We start from the raw sequence: 7,904 nt of genomic DNA, 5'->3' as shown, positions 1-7,904 counted from the left end.
TATGATGTCTTTCTTTGGTGTCTGATCAAGGGTTTCTTGTAGTTGTTCGTAGAACTCCTCAACTTCATCATCGCTGTGATCAGATGTTGGAGCATATGCTTGTATGATGGTGATGTTGAATGGGGATGCCCTCAGGCGGATGGTAGTGAGCCTGCTGGATATTGGTCGGCAGCCCATGACAGTGTTAACAATGTCTTTGTGGATCAGGAACCCTACTCCATGTTCGTGTTTGTCCTCTCTACCACTGTAAAATAGTCTGTGGCCTTCAAGTGTGGGTATTTCACCGATGTTTTTCCATCGTGTTTCACAGAGTCCTAGGATGTGCCAGCGATATTTGTTCATTGCATGTGTCAGTTCTTCCAATTTTCCTGGCGTCCTTAGTGTTCTGACATTCCACGTGCCAATAGAGATGTTGTTCCTGGCCCGGAGCTTGTTGTTGTGTGGTCCACCAGTAGCACATTTGTCACCTCCACCCTGGTTTGCAATGGAAGGCGCGGTCCTTGTTGACCCGGGTGACGACCGAGCCGGTATGGGTTGAGTAGTGGTCGTCATTCATGCGGTGAGTCTTGGGCAGAAAAGCATGGCGGAGCCCATCCCTCTCCATGCTAGACTGGTCTAGCTGCGGCTTTCCTTGATTGGAGAGGCCGAGATCTAGTTTTGATATAGCGCCAGTTGCTCGCTCCCGTGCCGCGTCGGTTGAAACAACCTGCACCGTGTCCCCCTGAGGAAACACCCACATTAACGTGGCGAGAAGGCGCGACTACGGTATTCACCCTTCCTTAATAGAAGGAAGGGATCTTCGCAGGTCGTGTATATGCAAGCAGAAGATCAAATATGCACGTTAAAGATCCTGTAATCCATGTCAGCGTTCGGTGTGTTATGGAAACAAGAACATACCCAGCATGCACACCCCCGAAAACGGAGTATGGCTGCGGCCTACATGGCGGGGTAAAAACGGTCATACACGTAAAAGCCCACTCGTGTGCATACGAGTGAACGCAGAAGAAGAAGAAGAAGAAGAAGGGGTCATGACTCCTGGATTGCCGCGTTTATTTCCTGGTCAGTCCTCAGCAGGTTCGAGCCCGCGCCTCCAGGGTGGTCGCCATGCATGCATATTAGTTTTAGCATTTTCCATGTCCTTCATGAAACTCAGTTTCAAAATGTTTCACTGAACAGTCCACACCCACACATCAACTAAAACCCACAAACACCCCTCACACAATCCAAAAACAAACAATACAAAAATAAAACTCACATGCATACCCAGTCATCAGCAATTTCATTTCCTTTATTTATATACAAAAATTAAAAAAAAAGGCCATTACTCTCATCACTAAGTATAACCTGTGTTGCTGTATAGTCTGCAGTACTGTACCGATGATAGATTTGCAAGCAGCACATAAAGTAATTCATAGATAGGATTGACTGATGAAATAGTTGTTGTTTTTCCTAAAATATAAACTAACAACAGGAAAATGATTCTCACCATACACTGAGGTATCAGTAAGTTATCTATTTTCTTCATTGCGAAAAAGAAGAAGAAAAAAAGCAAACACACACACACACACACACACACACACACACACACACACACATCCTTCATTCTTCTTTAATTTTCAGAACAGCACGTACGCACAGTCACACACACAGAAACACACTGAGTCATCACTTTCGTTTTACTTTATTTCAAAAAAGAAAAAAAATCTTTTATTTTTTTTTCTTTGCTTTTTTTTTCATTTCCTTCACTTTTTTCTCCTTTCTTTTCTTTTTCGAATTGATTTTTTTCTCTCTTTTCTTTCTTATTTAGTTCTCTTTTCTACTGACCTATCTTTCACTCTTTTCACATTTCTTTCTTGTTTCTTAAATAATGTTCTTTTTTTGGTTAAAAAAAAAGGGGGTGCAGGGATGGGGGGGTCCTATTTGTATATACCCTTTTATGCTTTTAAAATGTTTTTTAAAATTTTTTTTTTGTTTTGTTTTTTGTACATGCCACACATTCTGAATGAAAACCTGTCCAGTTCTTGATGCCACTCTGATCATTCACCTAATCCCTGATGACTTGGTGGTCCAGGAAAGACAGTTTCAGCTTTGCTGAACTGGCATGTACACAAAGACACACTGTTAGTTTATTGATGATGCTGAAGAATGGCTCCCCTCTTGCTGCATCCCCTGAGTCTGTCGATGGTGTTGTCATTCCTGTTCTTCGAGATGTGCCTGGTAATGTTCCTGCAGATGATCCACTGAGCAGAAGGAGCAGGACCGACACGTCCACAGGGAGGCAATGCAAGAGGACTGCTGTGGAGATCAAACTCTTTTGTGGTGGAGAAAGACTTATGCAGTCAGCTCTCCAGACATTCAACTCTCTAAAACAAACTGCTTTCTTAAGTGTTTGTTGCTCTTTCTTTGCACAGTAGCTAACCATAATGGCCATATTGATAAAATGATGTATGAATAATAATTAAAAAAACCCAAAAACTAATAACACACACACATCTGTATTGTAATAATCATAATAATTCCTCTTTTTTTTCTTTCTTTTTTTTTTGTCACACAAAAAAAGATTTCTGTGTTTGAAATTCAGGCTGCTCTCCCCAGGGAGAGCGTGTCTCTACAATGAGAGCGCCACTTTTTATTTTTATTTGATTATTTTTTTTTTACTGCAGTTTTTATTTGTTTTTTTTCCTATCGAAGTGAATTTTACTACAGAATTTTGCCAGGGACAACTGTTTTTTTTTTCCATTGGTTGTTTTACGTGCGCTAAGTGCATGCTGCACACGGGACCTGCGTTTATCGTCTCATCCGAATGACTACTTAATCTTGAAATATTCATGTTATCTATCTATATTTTTTAATCATTTCTTTTGCAATTAGACATAGACAACCTATATACAAAATGATGTCCATTCTAAGTAAGCAGCATCATAAAAAAAAAAGAATAAGGAAGAAAAAAATGTTTCCAACAACAGTATCAATTGCCTACATTTTACATAATCATTCTCAGCAAGTATTTCATCCATAGTTGACATTATTTGCTGAAACATGTACGCAGGAATATATGAATATATATATATATTTTTTTTCTTCAAACACATCAATCTCACACTATAATCACCTACATACATTGATACATACATGCACACGTACATATATACATCGTCCGCAAGAGCAAGCACCCGAGCCACTGAGACAGACAGAGACAGCCAGACAGACAGACAGGGAAAGAGATGAGAGACAGGAGAAAGAGAGACAGACAGACAGAGTCAGACAGACTCTCTCTCTCTCACACACGCACACAAAGAGGGAGAGGTAGAAACGAAAAGCGAGACAGGAGAGTCAGAGACAGACAGACTGACAGATAGGGAAAGAGAAGAAACGAGAAAGATAGACAGATAGACAGACACAGACAAAGAGGGAGAGGTAGAAAAGAAAAGACAAGAGAGAGACAGACAGACAGACAGAGACAGAGAGAGCAATACCTGAAGATGGCGAGATCCTCGTATGCGTGGGTCCCGATGAGGTCGATGTCTTCCACACCAATGTCCAGCTGAACTGGTCTATGAAAATATCAACATATTGTGCTTGGGTCAGTGACATTTGTGACAGATCAGATGCTGTGATTTGACAATTTATTATACTAATTTCTTTTTCGAACATTTCCAAAGCAAAACATTATCCAATTGACAGCAATGAATACTCAACAAATAAACAAATCATGATTCATTGTAATTCCAATAATTATTGGTGTTCTTACATTTTCAATGGTTAACAGTATTTTAAGGTGAAGCAATGAATACTTTTAACAAACTGACACTATATATTTTCAGACAATATAAATTAAGCATTCAATAAAACAATTTGAAACTTTTTGCTGGATTGATCAATCTGGTTTTATGTCTTTGTAATCCAACTTATGTACATTGCATTTGTATTCTGATCAAAAAGAAAAAATACGGTTACATCCACAAAAAAAAAAAAAAAATAAATAAAATAAAATAAAATAAAATAAAATAATATAAAAAAAAATTACAAGATACCTTCTAAATTCTAAATATCACTGCTGATCAAGATTCCGTTTTTTTTTCTTTTGTAAAGTTACATTTTTTAATTATGTTATGGTGCGTACTCTGCATGCAGGTACAGTGTCACCAGTACATGCACCCTGTCCGTGATACCTCCCCCTCCCTTCTTCCCTCTCCCACCACGCACCCTTCTCCTTGTGGTTCATCACTCTTTGATGTGAGGTCAACCCAATGCTCTCCTCCAAACCCTTCCACCCCGCCCCAGCCCCCCCCCACCCCCCCCGCCCCCCCTCCCCCTCCCCCACACCCAGTCCTCTGTCTTTGGTCAGTGAGCTTGCTGCAGTCTGTGTGTCCTGCTCTTTGTGACGATGTGCTAAGCGGTACGTAGTGTGGTATGTTGATACGGTAAGGCGTGTGCTCATGCAGTTAGTTTGTCATCAGTCTCGCAAGAAAATGGGAGACACACACACACACACACGCACACACACACACACACACACACACACACAAAGAGGGAGAGGTAGAAACGCGAAAAGCGAGACAGGAGAGTGAGAGACAGACAGACTGACAGATAGGGAAAGAGAAGATCGTGATCTCCCTTGAATCAAGATGGACGCTTCTTCTCAGCACTGTTGTGATTTAACCTAATTTTTGTGAATTTTCAGTATCAGATTCAAATAACTGAGTTCAAACTGCTCAAATTATTCGTGGAAATGTATGTGGAATACATATGTAAGTGTTTTGTGGTGGACATTTTTCAATAGTTGGGAAAAAAGGCTTTTTGTGAACCTGATTGTGATTGTAGCTGTTTTCTGTGAACACTCCCTGACCAGCGCACACAGGTAACGAACAGTGACTTTTCCGGACTGTGTTTTGTTTAATTATTTTTGTTAATACAGTCATCATATTGACCTGTCACAACAAAATGTGTGTACAAACACTACAAAAAATCAACGTGGTCATATGGAAAATGTTTGTTTAACAAAATTTTCCGTATATCCCCCCATGGCATATTAAGTACAATGTGGGAACACAACACTATGGCACCATCTGTTCTATACACGTTGTTCATTGCCCAGTATCGTTAGGATAACTATGTATCACAAGCAGATAATGGATGACCAACAAGATTTAAAATTTTTACCCACCTTTGATTCAACTCAGAAACGTTTCTTTTGTGGTCAGGAAGAACTGTGTGTGTGGAGAAACAGTCTTGTGTTTCGGTACTCCGCCATTGTCAATGATGATATCCAGATTTAGATATCGAAATTTGACTCTTCCAACAACATTTTGACCACTTTTCCATTACTTATTGATTTCCCCCCACCGAGTAATCTGTGCAAAACTGTGATAAGAGTTTTTTGTGGTTCAGTCAAAAGCATACCTTTAAGCCTTTACTTCAAGCTATACGCACGTGGCACCTTCCTGTGCCAGGGCACTGACTGCTCCACGTGGAACACAGAGGAGAGTGAACAACTTAAAACCTGTGTCACCACTTTTGTGAACAACAAAGACGTTCAGCAACTGGCATCGTCCCTGCTGGAAACCCCCGTCACCTTTATCCAGTCTTTTCCAGACGTTGTGTCTCTGAGGCCACCGGACGACGTGTCACTGCCCCCCTTCGCTGCAGGCCCCACACCTCCCTCTTCCCATCCTGAGGGCAGCCTGTTGCACTGTGACCATGCTACAGAGAGCGGTGTTGTCGTTCTTCCTCCCACACCAGTCATCATTTCACACAGTCCTGACACCGTAAGTCGGGATATGGTCCCCAACGATGTCACACATGTCTTCGCTTCATACAGCCCTGACTCTGTGAGTCAGGATACAGTCCCCAACGATGTCACACCTGTCTTCGCTTCATACAGCCCTGACTCTGTGAGTCAGGATACAGTCCCCAACGATGTCACACATGTCTTCGCTTCACACAGACCTGACTCTGTGAGTCAGGATACAGTCCCCAACGATGTCACACCTGTCTTCGCTTCATACAGCCCTGACTCTGTGAGTCAGGATACAGTCCCCAACGATGTCACACATGTCTTCGCTTTATACAGCCCTGACTCTGTGAGTCAGGATACAGTCCCCAACGATGTCACACATGTCTTCGCTTCATACAGCCCTGACTCTGTGAGTCAGAATACAGTCCCCAACGATGTCACACCTGTCTTCGCTTCACACAGCCCTGACTCTGTGAGTCAGGATACAGTCCCCAACGGTGTCACACATGTCTTCGCTTTATACAGCCCTGACACCCTGAGCCAGGAAATAGTCCCCAACGGCGTCACACCACGCAACCATGTGTCACCCAGTAAACAAACAATCCAGTACCGCCGACGAACTTTCTGTTTCACACCAAAGGGGCACAAAAAGAAACCATCCAACACACGTGCCCGTTCTCGACTGATAAGAGATGAACTACAGTATCTTGAGACTACCATTGAAAATGTCACTGAAACACAACGTGAGTCTGAGTGTGCAATTATTTCACTGATACATGACGAAAAATGTGCGATTAAAAATGAACTACGTGCACTAATCAAAAACAAGATAGACATGCTTTGTCATTCTGTTGAAACATTAAATGAAAAAATAGTGACTTTACAACAAACGACTGACATCCTTTCAAAAGAAAATCACTATCTGAAAACACAGCTTGGGAACCTGCAGTCAGACTTAAAGAAAATGAAACGTTCCACTGTGACTTTAGCCAACCATGCTTGTACACAGGTTTCACTGGACGATAATGTTTTTCATTTACCCAAAGATGAAACACCAACCAAAAATTGTTCTGTTGTTTTGACTGAAACATCACCATCTTGTGAGAAACCTACCGACCCTAATGATGATCAGGTAAAAGAAAAACAGACACCAGCTGACCCCCACCCTACCCAAAAAGACAGTGACAAAGATCTTCCCGATCTGCATTTACATACATCACCAAACTGTAATGCACAGAATTTTTCATATAATGTTCCAACATACCACTCCTTTCAAACTAGTGAAGTAAATGAGAAAGATGATATAAAAATGCAAACAAAACCACAAAAGATTACAACACCAAATAAAGACTCCAAAAATGACGGGAACAGTTTCAGTTTTCAGTAACTCGAGGAGGCGTCACTGCGTTCGGACAAATCCATATACGCTACACCACATCTGCCAAGCAGATGCCTGACCAGCGGCGTAGCCCAACGGGAACAAAAATGTACCTCCTTCATTTTTAGCTGCATCGGAAAACAATACTTCTGCCATTAACTTTCCTGTGAAAACTTCTGTTCTGCTCCTTGGGGATTCTATACTGAAGTACATAAATGCTAGGAAACTGGCTCCACGAGGGGAATTTATGTACAAAGTCTGTATTCCTGGCTTAACGGTTAGCCAGTGACAAACTCCCTGTACACAATGAGGGTATCGCATTCTGTACACACTGTTCTGATACATGTCGGTGTAAACAGCTGCCCCGCTGGCCCCGTGTCGAAACAGTATTGGGCAGAACTGATCACTGCCTGCCAAAATGCCTTCCCCGCTTCTTCTGTTGTGCTCAGTTCTATTATTCCTGCTAGAGGGCGTCATAACTTGAATAACGCCATCATCCCCTCAAATCGAAATCTCCATTCAGTGAGCAAAGACATGGATGTCACCTTTATTGACAACCATGAAACTTTCACAGCATCATCAGGGGCTCCCCGACTCGCCCTGTACCAAAACCTGACGCTTCCGAGTGAAAAAGGCACACTAAAATTAGCAATGAATCTGAAGCAGGTTTTTCGACAAAGTACAGAAATGTACCATGGTCACAGACCTCATGAAACTCGTGGACGACCCGAGTACTTTTATCCAGACCACCACGATCAGAATCATGAACCAAATACTCACAATGAAGTG

This window comes from Babylonia areolata, chromosome 20 (genome assembly GCF_041734735.1).
Source record: "Babylonia areolata isolate BAREFJ2019XMU chromosome 20, ASM4173473v1, whole genome shotgun sequence".
NCBI classification, from domain to species: domain Eukaryota; kingdom Metazoa; phylum Mollusca; class Gastropoda; order Neogastropoda; family Buccinidae; genus Babylonia; species Babylonia areolata.
Note: the sequence above shows the minus strand (reverse complement) of the source record.